This window comes from Pristis pectinata, chromosome 1, assembly GCF_009764475.1.
Source record: "Pristis pectinata isolate sPriPec2 chromosome 1, sPriPec2.1.pri, whole genome shotgun sequence".
In the NCBI taxonomy this organism is placed as follows: Eukaryota; Metazoa; Chordata; class Chondrichthyes; order Rhinopristiformes; family Pristidae; genus Pristis; species Pristis pectinata.
Window position 1 is genome coordinate 31296751 of NC_067405.1, and position 20468 is coordinate 31317218.

The following is a 20468-nucleotide window of genomic DNA, read 5'->3' on the forward strand; positions in this document are numbered from 1 at the left end:
CAGATGAGAGAATTCAAAAATGTTAGACCTTGAACGTTAACCCGAAAACTAAACTCTTCGTGTGTGTGTGTGGCAAAGTCCAAAACTCCCAGTTCAGGAATGGTTCTTAAAGTTCAGTTCAGCAAGCCATAAGGTGAAACATGAGCAAGGGCTTCTTCAACAACCACCGTTGTCTTAAGATTAGACGTAGAGAAACATAGAGAGAGTAAATACGAAATCCAAATGTTCCACGATGGAACCCAAATGACACTCCAGTGTTTACTCGGTAGTGACTTCCTCACCCCGAAAAGCATCCGAATCGTGGTCGTCCACACACAAATACCTGTTTCCTTCTACAGGTCAGCAACAAAGTGAACTCCACCGGATTACTTCCAACTTCCATACATGGATTTCAGTGGCAGACACAGTTATAGTTTCTCATGCATTGATAGAGAAAACTAGCAGGCTGGTGTCTCTCTCCCTTCTCTCTCTCTTCTTCTGACTTCTACAACGTCATTACGTCCTTTATCTTCTATTGACGTAAGCACGCCACACACACAAATACACATACACTCTCTATCTTAAAGGGACATTCACTGAGTCCGTAACAGCCTGTATATAACAAAAAGGTATATAATTTTACCTGATCTCCCTGGGGGTAACGTGCAGATTTAGATATTCCCTATTGACTTCAGTGAAATAGGTGGTTGACCCAAAAGCTGCAGACCTTCTGTCAGGAATATTAGGTTAAGATACCAAAAGAAAAATACTACGTGTGGAAATTGGAAATAAAACCAGAATTACTGGAAAAACTCAGGAGGTCAGGCAATATCTGTGGAAAGAGGAACAGAGGTAGTGTTTCAGATTGATGAGCTTCCATGGTTAACATACTCTCTAAATCAAAATACTGAGTAAAAGCAGGGAAATGAGGGCCAAGGTTGAAACTTTTAAGATGCACAGACAGACTTTCAGACTGTGAAAACAAAGTTTAATCTCAATGGTAGGAATGAACATTTGAATACTCTTATCAAGGGAAATATCAATATATTCCACTGTGACATATATCCTGGATTGACATATGACTTCTGAGCTATAATTTTCATAATAAAAATTGAGTTCAAAGTGACAATGTAATGTGCACAATATAAGACTATTCAATGAGGAAAATTCAATTCCACACTAAAGACTTGACTGTAACTAATGTTGTCATTGTAATTCCAGTGGTACACCAGACTTTCTGGCATGCTGGTACCAAATGTATAATAACCATAACTGTTCAGTCATATCATTCCATTAACACAAACCTAAAGATAGCTATTCAAGTTATCTTTGCCACTGATGGGAAAATGAACATAGTGGTGCTTGCTTCTGAGGACTGGTAGTATTTCTGGCATTTTTCTGTTGTTTTCTATTTGGTAAAGAGCAAAGAAAATGTTAATGCCTGTAATAGTCCTATCACTGAGAGAAGTTTCTGTTAAAAGTGAATTAAAAAAACAAATAATATTAAAAACAATCACCAAGTCTGTTACAATTGGAAGAATACAAATTTTTACTTCTCTCAATTTTAATATGCTTATACTTAGACAGTAACCTTATAGTTATAGATGTATCCTTGTACATTGGTATGTATTTACAGCATATATATTTTATATTAAGTATGTTTTGGCTGGTAAGCAAAAAATTAAAGATATTGTTAAAAATGTAATAGCCTCCCCAATAGTCTTGATTAGTAATGTATCATTAGTTACTGTACTGGATTACAGAGAGCAGCAATGTTCCAGGTACAATCACTACTACTAGTTAACTAGCTTCATTCAGGAGATTAGAATTTAATCAAATACTCCCCCCAAGCAAGAGAGAAGAACTGTTAGCCATAGTCTCTCTTTCTAGTACTGAGTTGAGGATGTTTCTATATGGAGACTGAGTTTTGTATCAACCATTAACATGACTTATTCCATGGAACTAATAAATGATCATTCATTAAATGTAATGAACTGTAAACAAGTTGTGATACTCACCAAGTTCCCCAACTACCCTGGAAATCAGTAAATACTGCACTGTTGGAGTGTTGTATTCATGTTGTAAACAATCATCTTTTTTTGCAAATAAGATATTACACAGAACCAATCAAATACAAACTTATCTTACAAATGTTTAGAAGAGCAGCTAGAGATTGTCCTGAAATGGAGAGAGATAAGTTGATTGTACCGTTAAGAAAAATATGGGAGTTAAATTTGTTTACCCCTGAAAAACGTGTGGAGATTATAATGTGGCATTAAGTCACTCCTATCATTCCAATGCCACCTTCATGTTTACAGCTAATTAACATAATTCAATTGAGAGGCAGAACTAATTGTCTTGTATATTACCTCTGCGCCTTAGCAAGGGACTCAATATTGTGAATGGCCTGCACTAGTTAAAACCAGCACGCATCTCCAAAGTGGAAGCTGCATTGTGGGTGGAGCTTTTGGAGGATTTCTGTCAGGATGACCTTACTAAAGAACAAATGTCTAACAGACTGTATGAGCAGGAGAATTGCTTGCTGAACAGCCTGAATGGATATGGCCTTCTGCTCATTGTTCTCCTCCCCTCTTTGCATTTATCCTGCACTGTGTTCCTTCTCCTCATTCTCCCAGTCACATTCTATTACATCAAGAATGCCATTAATACTGGCATAGCTGTGCATAACTGGATCGAGAAGTCAGCAGAAAAGTCTGATGGTGCCTGCCACATCATTCCTAAAGACTTTAGAAAGTTTAAAGAACTAAAAAGCACTTAGTTGTCATGCAGTCGTACCAACAGCAAGTAGAAATCATTCAGCTACCAATCCAAATATATGGTTTCAATTATATTTAAGACAGAATGTAAGCTGAAGCCTCTGTCTCTAAAATGTTAGTTCTGGTTCAGAAACGGTATTGGATGCTGGTTTACATTCATCATTTTCTTTCTCTACCCACCCCTAGCATGCATGTCAATACTCTTATTACATAGCATCAAAAACAGTTCACATTTTGAACACATGCAACCTTAAGTCACTATATTGGAACTCAACATCACCCCAGCATTAAAGAAGAAACAATATTTTAGAACTTTATTTTGTGGACCTATACATCTGACACCATTTGATGATTAATAATGCATTTGGATAAAGAAATTTGTAGATTCACAAAGCAGTAACTAGATTAAGCAATTTTATTTCATTCAGTAAATCATAAAAGTAAGTTACAGATATTAAACAGAACTAACAATTATAAATGGTTTTTGATGTCCTGGAATGAAGTTTATTAGTTATAAGGAGGGGCTGGACAAACTTGGATTGTTTTGTTTGGAGTATCAGAGACCTGATATAAAATTATGAGAGGCATAGATAGTGTAGATAGTCAGTCTTTTTTCCCAGGGTGGAAGTGTCAAATAATAGTGGGCATAGGTTTAAGTTGAGAGGGGGAAAGATTAAAGGAGGTTTGTGAGGCAAATTTTTCTACACAGAGAGTGGTAGGTGCTTGAAACAAGCTGCCAGGGGAGGTGGTAGAAACAGATATGACAGCAATATTTAAGAGGCATTTAGACAGGCACATGAACAGGCAGGGAATGGTGGGATATGGACCATGTGCAGGCAGATGGGATGCATTTAATTTGGCATCGTGGTCAGTGGGACATAGTGGGCTGAAGGGTCTGTTCTTGTGCTGTACTTTTCTATGCTTCTATGAATGTTGCTACCTAATAAATAAGGATTAAGGTTGGCTTGATGCTCACTGGACTTGTTCCTTTGTAAAGTACTGTGGGATTTTGAGAATGTGAATGGAAGTTTTGCATTAGAATCATTAAATTCCATAAAAATGAAAATAAGAACATAGCTCTTTCAGACCACCAGTGTATCAATGCAAAATACCAACAGCACTGCTCTTGGTACATTTTTGAATTCTCCTAAAATTTAACTCCAAAGGAGATATCCTAAATGCAACTTACCTTACATGCTTTGCAAAAGATTTCTATTTTCCAATTAAGTGGAAAACAACGAATTGATTATTGACTATTGGTACAATCTGCTCTATCCTCTATATTTACAGGGACTATCTACTCCCTCTGCTGGTGGGTCTTTTACATTGCACCAGGCTAACATACACTTTGCAAGGTAAAAATGGCCACATTGTTATTTTTTTTTAAAAAGTTTCAAGGAAATAATAAACATATGGACTTGCTTGCTTAAACATTTTTAAATCAATTCAAACAAAATTATTCTTGTGATATACAATTTCTCAGAAACGCGTGCAGCCAAATGAGGGAGTGTGCTCAATCCTGGTTCCTCAAACTCTGTGGGAGTGAAAGATCTCAGTGGCCCTCATTTTTCAAACACTGTGGTACATTTCCACATCTATTGGATGAATTGCTCCAGATACCATGTGTTTGTGCACAGTGAATTGTGACAGACATGGACAGAGCAGCTGATTATTACAACATTCAATACTCCCATTTTGGAGCTCAATCCTCCAGATTACATCCCTTCTAAACTGCATACTTGACCAATTGATCAGCAGTATCATGATTTAGAAGGTTCAATAACTACTGATGAGTTAGTTGTTGGTTGATCTCTTCTGCTGCAGCTATAGTTCTGCATTTTTTTCCATTTATGTTTTGAAGTTGTATAAGTCTACAAGGCAGGTAACTGGAGGAATCCTTAACTTCAAGATTCCCACACAAATCAGTTGTTCCCAAATATAGATACATTAGTTAATATTCAATACAGCATGACTGGAATGTCTTCCAACTGAACATCACCAAAGAACAATATGCGAGATGTCTGCACCTTCAAAAAAGGGCAATGACTTTATTCTATGCTTTGGTGAGGTCAGAATCAGATTCAGGTTTATTATCACCGACATATGTTGTGAAGTTTGTTGTTTTGGAGCAGCAGTACAGTGCAAGTCTTAAAAATTACTATAATTTACAATAAATAAATAAATAATGCAAAAGGGGAATAATGAAGTAGTGTTCATGGGTTCATGGACCGTTCAGAAATCTGATGGTGGAGGGGAAGATGCCATTTCTGAAACATTGGATGTGGGTCTTCAGGCTCCTGTGCCTCCTCTCTGATGGTAGTGATGCAAAGAGGGCATGTCTGGGTGGTGAGCGTCCTTAATGATGGGTGCCGCCTTCTTGAGGCACTGCCGCTTGAAGAAGTCCTCGATGGTGAAGAGGGTTGTGCCCGTGATGGAGCCGGCTGAGTCTACAACCCTCTGCAGCCTCTTTCAATCCTGCACATTAGAGCCTCCATACCAGGCAGTGATGCAATCAGTCAGAATGCTCTCTACCGTACAGCTGTAGAAATTTGCAAGGGTCTTTGGTTGTCCTTATTGAAGCATAGATATAAGAACATAAGAAGCTGTAGGTGGAGAAGTACATCCACCCCACTCAGTCCTGCCTTGGCTAATATTGTGCCATATCTCGTATCTTATTAACACTAGTACCAAAAATCTCTTGTCCTCAGCCTTGAATATACTCATCAGCTGAACACCCAGAGCCCTTTGAGGAAACAAATTAATCATATTTACAATCTTGGTATTGGTATTGGTTTATTATTGTCACTTGTACCGAGGTACAGTGAAAAACTTGCATACCGTTCGTACAAATCAATTCATTACACAGTGCAGATACATTGAGTTATTACAGAGTGCATTGAGGTAGTACAGGTAAAAACAATAACAGTACAGAGTAAAGTGTCACAGCTACAGAGAAAGTGCATTGCAGGTAGACAATCTACATATAGGATTGTATAAAGAAATCTATCTGCATCCCAGAGTAAATTGCTGATCCCTAATCCTTAGCCTTGGCTTCTTCTGTATCCAACATTTATCTCGTTTCTCACAGCTTAAAAAAATATTATTTTTATATTCATCCTACCAAAGTGCATAACTTCATAGTTCCTCATGTTTTGCATGATCTATCATCTTACTGTCCATTTGTTTATCCTGCCTATATCGCTTAGAATAATTTTGGTGTCCTCCTTGAAGCTCATTTTCCCACTTAGATTTGTTTCATCGGATTGCACTCCATCTTTATCAAAAACATAAATACAATTAGTAAATAGCTGAGGACCCTGTAAAGATCTGCATGGCACCCCACTAACTGTAGCCTACCAACTTGAAAAAGACTCATTATTTCTACTCTCTATTTACCCTTTAACCAGTTCTCTAGCCACATTAACACGTGCTCAGAATGCCATGAATACTTAATTTGTTTCACAACCCTCTTGTTGTGCTTTATGAAATTACTTTTAAAGTACAGATGTACAACACCCTCCTTCCACCTTGCTGGTAACTCTTAGAGTTTTAAAAATATTTTCCCCTCATGAAATCCCGCTGACTGCCTAATTACGTTATGATCTATATACTGTGTTGCCAACTTCTTGATAGATTCCAGTATTTTGTCATTATCAAATAACATGCTAAGCTGTCATGCCTACTTGTTCCTTGCTGAGGAACAAATGGCTGAAATAGGAAGTCTGTGCACATCACACAGTTTGTTATCCACTATTATACAAGGGAGCCCACTGATGGCCTCTAACCAAGGAGAGCTAACTATATTTCATTCTCTCCTGCTGGAGACCAGTGGGCAAAGAGAGCTCTCAGCTTTGGGAGGAATGTAGGGTTTCTGATAGTGGAGGGAGCCATTAACTACATAGACTTGACTTTGCAGGAAATGTATGTCAAGTTTGTCCCATAGCAAAGCAGAAAGAAATGTTGGTCCTTCAACACCCATCTAACAAATGACCATAGTTAATGCATCATAGGGGTCAACATCTGTTATCTTGACAGTTGTCATGGTACCTTTATTCTGCAATGGCTTCTTGTGCCAGCAGCTAGTGGGCTTTGAGGGCTATTTACCAAAGATATGGCTCAGGAGTCCAATGGACAATTTACATACACTAACAGAACAGATGCAATGAAATCAGGCTAACTCAACTCAAAATGTTGTTATAGAACATTGGCATACAGAAACAATACTTTTGTGGCCTCTTTCACTCTTGTAGACCCCTAAGCCTGCACTGACCAGGCATCAATACAAGATATCTTTATTAGTCACATGTACATTGAAACACAGTGAAATGCATCTTTTGCGTAGAGTGTTCTGGGGGCGGCCCGCAAGTGTCGCCATGCATCTGGCACCAACATAACATGCCCACAACTTCCTAACTTGTACATCTTTGGAATGTGGGAGGAAACCAGAGCACCTGGAGGAAACCCACACAATCATGGGGAGAACATACAAATTCCTCACAGACTGTGGCCAGAATTGAACCCAGATCTGTCATGGTTCTGAGTGCTGGCCCTCGATTTGGCTCCATTGATGGTGTCTTGTTGTGCAGCACATGGATTCCATGCACCACTAATCACATAACGACACACACCTAAGCCCCATCAGAAGACATGCTAGTCTTATGCTAGAACCCTGGTTTTACTAGTACTAGTTGCCAGAGTATTGGTCAACCTTTGGGTATACTTTGTCCCCTGGCTGCTTAGAGCTGTCAACTCTAGAGCAGTCCCAGTTTTGCTGTTTCCCCTAGAATATCCTGTTTCCGTGTTGGGACTCTGTCTCAGAACCCCAAGGCAAGATTCCTTCTGGTCACTGCCTATGTTCGGTTCTGAGGAAGCAACCTGACTCCAGTCTTGTACCAGTGCGCTGCATTTGGGTTCTCTGCGATCTCGCTCTTCACTTGACATTGTGACAGGGTCTCTGGCACTGTAATAGCGTTATACTAACTACTACACTACCATGCCTGCCCTTAGGAATAGTAAAGGGAAAAAATTACTGGTGCGAGTTGCCTGTAGGCCACCAAATAATAACATTACAGTGGCACAGGCAATAAACCAAAAAATAGATGTAGCAGAGGATGCGGACAGTCTACAGAGAGATATAGATAGGTTAAGTGAGTGGGCAAGGGTCTGGCAGATGGAGTACAATGTTGGCAAATGTGAGGTCATCCTCTCTGGAAGGAAAAATAGAAGATCAGATTATTATTTAAATGGTGAAAGATTGCAGCATGCTGTCGTGCAGAGGGACTTGGGAGTGCTTGTGCATGAATCGCAAAAGGTTGTTTGGCAGGTGCAACTGGTTATCAAGAAGGCAAATGGAATGTTGGCCTTCATTGCTAGAGGGATTGAATTTGAGAGCAGGGAAAATTTAAGATTTGTGATGGTCTACTGCATGTTGTATTACCTTGTTAACTTGTGATGACATCCCTTGTCATCAACTAAATTATGAGCATTTGTGGAACAGAAGCATAATTCAGTGGAGGAACTGGAAGTGGGTAAGAAAGGTAAGAAACAACTTTCTAGTCAAGCTTTCCTTTGTTTTTTTTTTATTTCTTGGAATATCGGCATCGCTGGTAAAGCTTTATCCTTGTCTTTGAGAAGTTTGTGCTGAGTTGCCACTTTGAACACTGCATTCTTTGCAGTGAAGGTATCCCACAATTCCCTTGGATTGGGAGTCCCAGAATTTGGACCCAGCAGTAAAGAAGGAACAGCAAAATGTTTCCAAGTTAGGATGGTATGTGACATGGAGGGGGATGTGGAGGTGACAGTGTTCCTGTGCTCCTGAAGCTGGTAGAGATCACCGTCAGAGTAGCCAGGACAGTACATAACATAGACTTATTTTGTAGCTGATGCAATCTGTGGCAGTGGTGAAGTGAGCAAATGTTTGCGGTGTTAATCAAACAGACTCCTTTGTTCTGGATGGGGTCGAACTGCTTGAGTGTTGGAGTAACTCTCATATGGATGAGTGGAGAATACTCCATTATCAGAGTTACATTTTGCAGATAGTGAAAAGGCATTAGAGTGTCATGAAAGCAAACAAGAGAGGAGCTTTAATAAAAGATCTAATATAAGAATATATGCACTGATAACAATGCTGATGGAGAATTTAAGCTCTTCTTAAGAATGCAAAATTATCCCCAAGCCAGCTCAACAAATTCAATAGAGAAGTACAGATCAATATTTGGTCCTATTGTGCACTTGCCATCTAAGATTAAGGAAAGAAAAAATTGGGTAAGATTCCATGATAGTAACTTTGAGAGTGTGTCCATGTGAACAATAAAGGATGATGTCAGGTTTCCTTTTGATGTTTCTGAATCTTGCACATCTTGGTGTTCAATAAGTTACCAACAGTTGCTATTAAGAATGAAAAAATATTTGTTTGGAACAAGTTCTACAATATAATGAATCCCCATGGGGTTCTATCCTTCTGAGGAGCCAGCATCCTTGGGAGATGAGAGATCGATTGACATAAGTATTATTTAGATATGTATTAATATATCTGGACAGCTGTTCTTGTATCTGCAGAATAGCCAAGCCAATATGTAAAAAAAAGAGTTGCCGTTGGTAACCTGTGAAATGGTATGAAATATTTTTTAATTTCCCTCATTGGGATATTGAAATCTCCTAATTCTTATTACTTGACATCTAGCCGTTTTATATTCAGTATCAAATCCCGCTTTTCCATTAAATATGATACTTCTCAGATAAAGCACAGTAGAATGTTATTTCAGCTCCCCTGACATCCAGATCCTGTTACTGATGACAGTGATGTGCCCTGAAGACTATTGAGAGTGACCTTGTATGGCTTATCATTTATCACAGGATATACTCCAATCATGTTACTACCATCCCTTATTTCTGTTTGGCCAGTTCCATACAAAAATAAAATGATGTAGTGCGATGAAAGATACATGTACTGCTGAGTTGTTGTTCTCTTCAAAACAACATTGATTTCAAGGTTTTATTTCTTGGGGAAAAAAACACTTCTGAGAGGTGTTCTGTAGGTGTACATTTTAAGCTGAATTAGTAGTGTAGTCTACAAGGTTTTCAGCGTGACAGTTTCAAGATTATGCAATTTGGAGGGGAAAAAATCCAGTTACAGTTTCAGCAAGTGTCAAGAGTTCAGAGCCCATGTATAGTTACTGAAGACTTCTAACACATTGAGCTGGAAGTTTGTTGACACTACTGCAGATTTACCCAATTTCCAATAGCACCTAATGCAGGATCTTGACATAAAGCGTTGACTCTCCCTTTGCTTCCAAAGATGCTGCCTGACCCGTTGAGTTCTTCCAGCAGCTTGCTTTTTTTGTCCAGATTCCAGCAACTGCAACCTCTTGTGTTTCCAATAGCACCTTTTATTTTGGAGCTGAGTGATCTTGCGCACACTTCTAGATGCCTTAGCACTTAGCATAAAGTTCATCTTGTCATTTTTCACCATTATTTCCATTTTCCCTGGCATTTTTTTTCCTGGTGTACAGTTTCCCCGACTTGCATTAACATTACTGTGAAATGAATAATTCACCCTTCAGTGAGCGTCTCAACCTCACTAGGCTGAAAATGGCAGTTATATTTCCCACAGAAAAACCAGACCATACTCATCCAGTTTTCTCTGAAACCAGGTAATTTAAAGGGTTAACTTTCAAACTGCATTCTTTGCCTTGAGATTAAAACAAAAAAAGTGGAAGACATACTCAGTATGTCAGGCAGCATCTATGGAGAGAATAACAGAGCTAATGTTTCACATTGATGACCATTTAATAGAACTGGAAAACTGGGTTTTAAACTCTAGGGAGGGGGACATATGAGAGAACTAAGGTAATATCTGTGATAGGATGAAAACTGAGAATGCCCAGGATGCACAAATGTTGATGGCGGCATCTGAGAAAGGATAATGAATGCCTGGTAATGATTGTCGATCTTTCTGGAGGAGAGGTAAATAGAGAGAAATGAATTAGGCCAGTAGACAAAGGATAAAAGCAATGCTGGAACTGCGATATGCAAAAAACACCAATTACTAGAAATCTGAAATAAAAGACAATGCTGGAAATAATGAGCAGATCAGGTAGTATTTACGAAGAGAGAGAAACAAAAACTGTGTTAACTTTACAAGTGGATGTCCTTGCACCAGAACAGGCTAGATCTGACTCAAGTAGGGGAAGGTGGTTATCTAAAATTGTTGAATTCAGTATTGAGTTCAGGGAGTGCAGCATGCCCAAACAGAAAATTAGATGAGAGATGCTGTTCCTTGAGCTTACTTTGGACTTTGTTGGAACAGTTTTAGAGATCAAAGGCAGAGAAGTCAGGGTGAGAGTGGGAATAGAGGATAGACATGATCAGCAACTGGAAGTTCAATGGAGGTGTTCTGCAAAGTTGTCATCCAATCTGTGTTTGGTTTCTCAAGTGTATGGGAGCCCTTCCTGCCAAGAGCCCTTCTCAGCTTCCCCTTTTTACCAAATGTCCTACTCAGTTCATTTTCCCAGTCATGCTGCATGCAACCAGTCATGCCCATGCCTGGTTGCATCTGATTTGTGCCAGTCTGGAAGTCAACAATAAGTCATTCAGCACATTCCACAGCTTGTTCTGTAAACAATGTAAAACAACTAAAGAAAGTGGCAAACATATAGTATGGCAGAAGAAATTAATCAACCAACCACTATCTGTAAATAGTGGATAATCCCTTTAAGTCATGCTGATGGGGAAGTCTTTTCTGCTATTTAACACCATTAAAAATGAAAACAGGACGTTGGCTCTAACTTTAAGCTCCAAAATAGAATCAAATCAGAGCCATACTTCCTCAGTAAAATGCACCAGTGCTGTCATTTTAGTATCCAAATGTCACCTTTAATGCTCAAACAATGGCACTACCAATAACATTTCATACTGTGTCTGTGTTGTTCCGCCGGACTTTCACGTTCCCAAAGAAAGCTGTGTGAACAACCTCCACAATAACAACATGTTAATATATTCATTGCTTATCAAATATTCTGCTGCAAGATTTTTCAAAAGCATCCCATTTCATTGAGTATGCAGTTGATGTACGAAAGCAAAGATCCTATAGTAATTATCTGCTTGCTTGCACTGATCATGGGCCTGATAAATAGGCAGCACTGCATCTGTTTAGAAACATGGGAATTTGTTTTTTTTATATATGATTTGGGTTAGCAAAGGTGTAAATTCTAAGCTGTTTCTTATGGCCTTAAGAATATCTGTGACTACTGCACCATACAGAAGACTGCACATGTCGGGAAATAGCTGTGGCCTGAAACCTAGATGCAATTTCCTTCATTGTTCTTGCAGGACTAATATATGGCCTAGTGCTCAGAAGTACCATGTGTATAGTTCACTCCAATAAATATCTCCTGCAGTACCACTTCAACCTCCATAAATATCAAGGAACATATAGGACACTCAGTTGCACCATCACTCATTTGAAGATTAATACTTGTGTCTAGAGGTCTATTTATCTTCATCTTGGCTTATCAGTTCAGAAAGCCCTGATCACTCAACCTTGGAAAAGGGTAACAATGCATTAAAATGCCTTTTATTTCTCCAGGAGGTTTATGTTATTTTTTTTTCCCTTGATAAAGTCTGAGTTTGTATGCAAAGTTATGAAAAATTATGCAAATAGGTAGATCATAAAATTGAGTGCAATTTAAATTTGTGATTCAGATTTAGCTGAAAACAATAGTGATCAAATGAAGCTTGCCTTAAATCTCCAATTAGAATAGAGATGAATTTATTCCATCTTTAGCATCCAGGTGATTTGGGTATCTTTGAAGACAGCTAGACCTACTGCCAGGTGTGTTCTAGAGGATTTCTTTAAGTACCATGCACTGCATTTGCTCATAAGAACAGATAATCATGACAACAGAGGAGTAGTGCTTTTGATCTTAATAATTAATGCCAATTATTTTGCAAATTCAGGATTTTCTGCTGATAAATATTATTTATACTACTAGTTTTGATTTTGATGTTCAATATATTGCTGTGCCATCTGAACACCTTAACATAACAGCCATGGTGATGGCAGCTTGCATTCAATATCTTTGAACAAAGGTTTCTCTTTCCAGTAAGATGTAAGATTTCCATCCTCTTGCTCTTCACCTTTCTGACCTAGTATGTTCAAAATAAATGATCTTTAGTTATGATATCAGCGCAAGTTTACCAATGGATATTTTCTACCTTTCTCATGAAATATTTACAAAAATGTTAACAATTTTAATCACAGTTCTACTCCACCAGTTGGAATATTTGAACTGAGGATGCTTGCTTATAGAGAGGGATGTAACTTATTAAAGCAGCTTTTTCTTGAGAATGAATATTTAATGAAAGTAATATTTTATGAGAATCCCCCGTGACTGGTCTAATATAGTGTTTCACTGAGTTTTTTTTGCCTTTCATATACAGATTAGTTAATAAATAATATCTTGCCTGCTATCGAATATTGAATTAATATCATAAAAATATGATGTTTCTGTTACCTACCCAGTTACTACCTACCAACATGCACTGATAGAAGACCATGTAAAGAAGATAATTTAACAATTTGTAGTGACAGACGTTGGTATGCTGCCTGGATTTCTTAAAATACCACTTTTCTGGATTAACTAACAGGTTGTTTTAGGATCATTGAAGAGTTAAAAAGTACCCTTTGTAAAATACCAGTTTTATCTCCCAAAATTTGAAGTTAATGTAATTTTTTTTGTGAAGATATACCAAAACTAATATTATCAATTGACAATAGTAATGATGAAAAACACTATATAACCACATTAACAGCAAAGATTTTTGATTGTGATGGGCAATGTATCTTTCAATTCCATGAAGACATTTGAGCAGCTATGGCATTTCTATTGCCACTTTGCCTGCACTTGGCACAAACCATAAATCAATCAGAGAACTACCCTGGATTAAATGACACCTTATTAAACAATCTGATGAGCTGCAACATCAGGACTGTTAACAACATTTGTTTTATGAAAAGAATTTTTTTTTTCAACAGTAATCTGTTTGGAACATTGTCAGTATACATAGGGTTCACCATAAATACAGTACTTCGTCACAGATAATATGGTAGGTTAATTCTTATCAGGTTTTACAGCTTGGGATATGTCCTGATAGTTTTAACTTGAACAACAGTGAACAACAAATGTTATACTCAGTTATAGAAACCTAATGACGATCATTTTCATTTCCCAGGTGATGCGTTTAAAGTCTATCCTAAGCCAATGTTTGGATTTTTCAATCTAAATAAACATCTTCATTAAGAATTTATTTAATTGTGTCTACCTTTGAAAGGCATAGCAATAATGTTTGCTGATTTTAGCCAGACTGCTGATTAGGCATGAAGACATTGGTTCTCAGATCACTTTGTATCAACTATTTTAAACAGTGACAATACTTTTATTGTAAACAACACATATGATCTGCCCAGGGGATTGCTTACTCATTTTGTTATAAAATTAGCAGTGTAAAAACACCATGATGAGACAGAAAGATATTGCAAACAATGTGAAAAATTTAAAACAAAAAAAAAATTTGGGTGCCAAGATATCACTGGCCAGAAATTGTTAAAAGGAGTTGCCTGCATTCCAGTAAATTATTGGGATCGAGGAGGCTTTTGAAGGATATCACCTACAGGAGGGAAACATTTCTTTGTAGATACTATCTGAAACACACCTTGTGTGCTGTGCTATAATATGCAAAATATTTGTTGATAAGACAAATATAAGAAAGTCTTTGATAAATCATTATTAAGTTTATAACTAATGTTTAATATTAGTGAAACCCAGTGTTGGATTCACAAGTAGAAATATCTTCCTTATTCATTCCGTTGAATCCCTTTTTCCTTCCAAAGACCACCATCATGTTATATCTCAACCACCTTATATTTAGAGATAAGAGTCTCAGTGTGCTCAGTCTTTCTTGATAGATGTTAACTTTCAAGTGTATTTTTTTTTTACTTTTTCCTGTGCTTGTGTTTTATTTTGAATTATGCTCTCTGTTTTGTATGTTTTCTGGGTGACTGTGGCATCTGAATAAACTCTGTTCCACTTGTTCTTTGAATCAGAAGTACCAAGCAATTGGAAGTTCAGAATGTGAAAATGCAACCAACAGTAATTCTTAATTTTACTCATTAATGATAACAGTTGAACAAATAATTAAGGTTTGTCTTAAGAGAGATGCTGTTTAGTTTTAATGTCTAAACCTTTAAATTAGTGGTGATAATATTTTCCTAAAGTAACATTATTCTTTGTTGGATGTTGCTGCAATCTGCCTTAGTTGCCTCCTTCTCTTCCTAGCTCTCCATGTATTATTTCACTTCTCATTTAGAAAAGAGATCTCCAGTGGCTAACTTTGCCAAAATCTATTTGAGAAAACTATAAAATTGAGTGTAACATCAATTCTATTCTAGCCTAGTATTATATTTTGCTGATTTCAATGGAAAATAAAATTAACATTGCACCCAATCCTGCTAGTTTCTCAGTGTCTAAATCTCAGACCTTCCTAAGACCAACTTATTATTTACCACTGGGTGAGTTACCTTCCTTTCTCTACCTCTGATGACTGTAGAGGCTTAACCATTGATTTCATTCAAAACTGAGCTTGATAGATTTTAGGATCTTAGAGGAATCAAGGGATAAAGGAATAGGGCAGAAAAATGGTGTTGAGGTAGTAAGCCAGCCATTGTTGATTGGCAGAGTAGGCTTGAGGGTCTGCTCCTATTTCTTCTGTTCATGTGTTCCCTTCATGGAAGAAAATAGCTCTAATGTCTCTGTGACAGAGGTGGGATTAGAAGCTTAGAATGTGGAAATCTTGGATATTCCAGATTCGACAAGTCAATAATGGATTGGTTTGGAACTGCAGAATTCTATCCTGATATATTGCCATAGTCAACAATTCCCCATGATGTTATTACCCAATGAAAGGTGAAGGAGGTTGTCATTGTGGTGAGGGGGGTGGGATGTGTAGTTAAAACCTCAGGAACTCATATTGCCATTATAATTTGAATTGTACACCTTCCAAGAAACAATACAAATCTACTATAACTAATACTCTCCACTCTTCATTTTCCATTGAATATACATTCCAAATAAAAACTGCAAAGTACCTGGCAATTGAGCAGAAAAATCTTCTGTTCTCAATATTTTCAGCTACATGGAATCTTTTTGAAATTATATTAAATGTGGCAGAGAAGAAATTAGAGAATTTGTCAGTGTGCATAATAGATTTTGTGAAAATGCAACCAGCTTAAAAGAAATGAAAAATTCATTAGTGTGAGTGCTAGCTGATTGCTTTATGCTATTAAGTATTTGAGCATGTAAATTGCAAAACTATCAGATGAAAAATAGAAATATCTGAGTCACTTATTAGACAATAATTTCCTTCATTAAATGAGATGTGCAGTCATTATACCACTGTTGAACAGACATTTAAGTGTATTCCACGGGCTAGGAATAACTAGTTTCAAGAGACTATTTAATGAATCATTTTAATCTCTCTTTATTGAAAATATTGTACCAAAAGAACCTATCTTTTGTTTCTCTAGTTCTCGAGCTTTTACTACAAATTGCCGCCAAAATTGGCAGTGGAGTACGGTGACGGAAATTCTGAAATTCATGGTGTGTGAATAAATCACTCCACCTTCACTCTATTTCCACATATTATGTGTGCAGATAACAATATTTTTGCTTATATTTAGATAAATCTCTGCACTAAGCCTACTAATTAAATTGTATATTATACCCAAGTGTTTTTTTGGATTATTTAAGGAACGTAGGCCTTGCTACCAAGAGCATTAATTGCACATTTCATGGCCTGCATTCATTGTATATCACATATTGCTTGTGAACTGAATCTCCTGCTGGCCATTTCAGGACATACATTTCTGTGGGTCTGGCCTCATTTCCTTTCCTCATTTGATTTCCTTTCCGAAAGGCTTTAGTGAACCAGATGGGTTTTTGCGACAGCTTACTGGTCACCATTATTGATACTGGCTTTTCATTCCATATTCTTCAATTACTTCTGTTTAAATTTCAAAGCTTCTGTGGTAGGGATTCATGTCTTGAGATCGATAGTCAAGTACTCCAATTCTAGACTGGTAACATAACCTTAATACTCCATCTCTTTTTTTAAACATTTTATGGGAATTAAACACACAAACATTCAAATTAACAAAATTCTGCAGCTTTCCACAAGAAATTCAGAGCAAAGTATCCTCACTTGAAATTGTAAGGTTATTTTAGCTACAATTCAAAAGAACAAGAAGTGTTTGTGAATTGCCACTAAAATGATGGATATTTTCTTTCCTGTTTTCAAAAAGACTGATTGATCCTGACTAGCACTTGTGCTCATTTTACTTTTACTTCATGTAATTCTGGGCATACCATTATCTCCTGGTGCAAATGAAGCTCTCTCAAAAATTTTGTAAGAAATGCAGAGTGCGTCATGGTAGTGTATTCATTGTTGATTCATTCAGTACAACAAACAAGAGAATGGACCTTGCTTTAAATATCTGCAAAACAAAGAACCACTACTAATCTGCCACCCCCGCCCAACTTTTCCACCTGCTAATAAAGATTCACAAAGAGAACATGGAACATTTGGATAACTTTCTATAACTGTCTTTAAGCAAAGGCAACTGTCAATGTCAATGATGAAATGTACCTGTGGTTATCTGAGGAAAAGGGTGTTTGAAGATCAATACCTCCAACACAACACAAAAGTCATGGTTTACCAGGAAGCAATGATCCCTGCTCATCTATATGCTTTGGAGACACCAACCACCTAGAGAAGGCACCATCAAAGTACTGGAGAAGTGCTACCAATGTGGTCTCTGCAAAACCCTCCAAATCCACCACAGGAGAAGCAAACAAATGTCAGAGTCTCCTCCCAGGCTGACATCCTGGCTTTAATTAGACTCAGCCAGCTCTGAAGGGCAGATTATTTATATAGCCAACACCAGCCTACCAAAGCAACTCTGCTCCAAGCTCCACCACGGCAGGTGATTACCAGGCAGACACAGAAAATGGTTCAAGGCTCTAATTGAAACCTTCTTGAAAATATCCTCAGCCACCCTTGGATGCCTAGCCCAAGACTGCTTAAAATGGAGAAGGAGGACAATGAGAATTTTGACTCTCTCCATCGGGAGCACATGGAAGCCAGGCAAAGAAGGGCCACATTACATGCAGCAGCTCTATTGCCCCATCTGTGACAGAGCCTGAAGGGTCTACATAAGCCTCATCAGAACCCAGAGAATTCCAGTGGAAGCAAGTCATCCTTCATCCAGTGAGGCTGCTCAAGAGAGAAGCAAAGTGTGTCACATATGGACTCTAAGGGCAATACACAAAGTCTGTTGTACTGCTTAAACTTAACAGTCCAGAAACTGGATTTTGCCCATTTTTGGCAAAGGTGTTGCCATCATTCCTGACATCCAATCAGAACACCCACAAAACAATCACATTGACAAAAGGGGGCATTTCCCATTTTCACTTTGTTAAAATTCTTAGCCGCAGTTGTATGCAAAGTTTACACCTGCAGCATCAATCCCTTACTGGGAATGAGGTCTGTGCCTTTAATTTACACTTCCATGGCAACCACTGTACAGCAGCACAAAATCCAGCATGAAGCTGAGGGAACCAGTGCTCTGTTGTGAGATTGGAGACCACCTCTCCCATCCCATGTGATCAGCGCAAAGGGCTTCTGTCCATGAGTGGCTTAAACCACTGCGAGGTGTGGGATCATGACTGGAGCTGTAATCACAGCATCTTGCACTGAGTTTTATAAAACAGAGTTGCTACAATTGTTATCAGTGATTTTCTCCCCCTGGAGAAGGGTTCAGTACCTGACTGCAGCAGGTACTGAACCCTTAGTCTGTAACTAAACATCAACATCTCAGTCAGGGAGATTTAAATTCCTATAGATCCTGACATATTGCAGAATTTGCTCCTTGTTGTACATTGAGTTTTTAAAAAAGTCATAGGCCACTACTTTTAGCTCTGGTTTCTGTGGGAATGGTATAAATGCCACACATATTTGGTGATGTAATCACATGCACGAATTACACTGGGTGACAGTCATGGTAAAGTGAATCTGGGCCAAATACCCACTCCAGTTTCCAGACATCAATCAGAAATGGACTCCATGTTAAATTATGCACTGCATGCTCCAATTTCTAGCAGATGTGTGCAGCCTTTATGGCACCACAGCTTTCCTAATTTGTGGAGGAAATTTTCAACCAGGCCTTTTGTTTCCGATTGCTTTCTCGTGACCTTTGCTGGAGAATGTTCAAGCAGAGATGTTGGGTGGGACAGGATAGGTCCTAATGAGGAAGTAAGGGGTTAAGAAACTGTGACTGACTGTAATTATACATATAACCGATGGAAAAATAACTTGTAAGCAAGAGCAGGCAAGCTACTGACTCAGGGCTAGGTGATAATTGCTGTGTCTGGAACCTTGGTGGCAGGCCAATATACTAGACAATAAGGGTGGTGGGTGTAATAAACAGACTGGACGAAGCTTGTTTTAAACAATGAGGGTGATACCTGTCTTTGAATCTCTTGATTGTAAATTAATTATATTGGACAATGGGTGTGATGTCTGCCTTTGGATCTCTGAGGTCTGACCAAAACTCGTGGAGCCGAATTCATTAAGTGTGCATGACAATATCTGTATAAGTTACTGTCTACTCCTTTGGACTGCGGAGACCTCAGGAAACACCAGAGTGCTGAAGAGACCCCTCCCTGGCAATATACTGCTAATAAACGTGTTTTAACTGAATCAACCTGGTGGCACTGTGTTACTTTGCAGCAGACAGATGTGGGAATTTAAAATTGGGAAGACACTAAAATTAAATAGCTTGGGTGAGCAGTAACTGTGCTACCACGCTCAAAGATGAGCTAGCTGAAGTTAAGATTATAGATGTAGAGGAAAGAGAAATGAAAGGAAGATGAGAACATGTTTTAGTTTAATGCTAAACATAGACTGTGGTTCTCCAAGTTACTATTGAATAAGTAAAGGCAAAGGATGAACAAAAGAGCTTGTCCAAAGGGGGTGGGGTGGGAATTGGTAAGTAGGAAGTAGGAAGTAGTAATGGCCAAGCCCTATAGCAGATCATAAAATACCAGGGGTAAAAGTGGCAGGTTATAACTAGAGGCAATGGTTATGTCAATAGAATTGAGAAAATGTTAAGACAGCATGTCAGTGAGGCTAATGTTAAAAAATCCAGGTCATGGCAGTTGCAATGGGTCTTTCCTCCTTGCATCAGTCCTGTTGTTTTATAGAAACTGAAACGATCTGAAGCAGGAAGTGCATTACTTTTCCAATATGTGATGGGTTGTTTTTAAACAAGAGAGACACTGAGACAAACGTAGCTTCATGCAGTGTACAGGCATTTAAATTTTGCTGAATAGATTTTTTTAAAACATAGTTTAATCACTTTACATTCACATCACAGTGAATAAGATAATAATGGCATCCGAGAAGCTTTACTGCTTGCTTTATCATGTTTCAACATTTAGCAGACAAACTGAAAATATAAAAAGATACTAAGCAAAGAAACCATAATATCTGTCTTTAATTCACCTCCAGAATTGTAGGTTTGTGAGACAATTTAATAAAAATATACTAAACAGAAAATCATGAAAAAATATAGGCATAAATAAAAGGTGTCATCCACTA

The 20468-nt window shown here is 38.0% G+C and overlaps 1 protein-coding gene across 1 annotated transcript in view; it reads left to right on the forward strand.

The window, feature by feature from the left end:
- Positions 1-20468, forward strand: part of LOC127580749 (inactive dipeptidyl peptidase 10-like) — a 547404-nt gene that overhangs the window by 242484 nt on the left and 284452 nt on the right. The gene's annotated exons all lie outside the window — the stretch shown is intronic.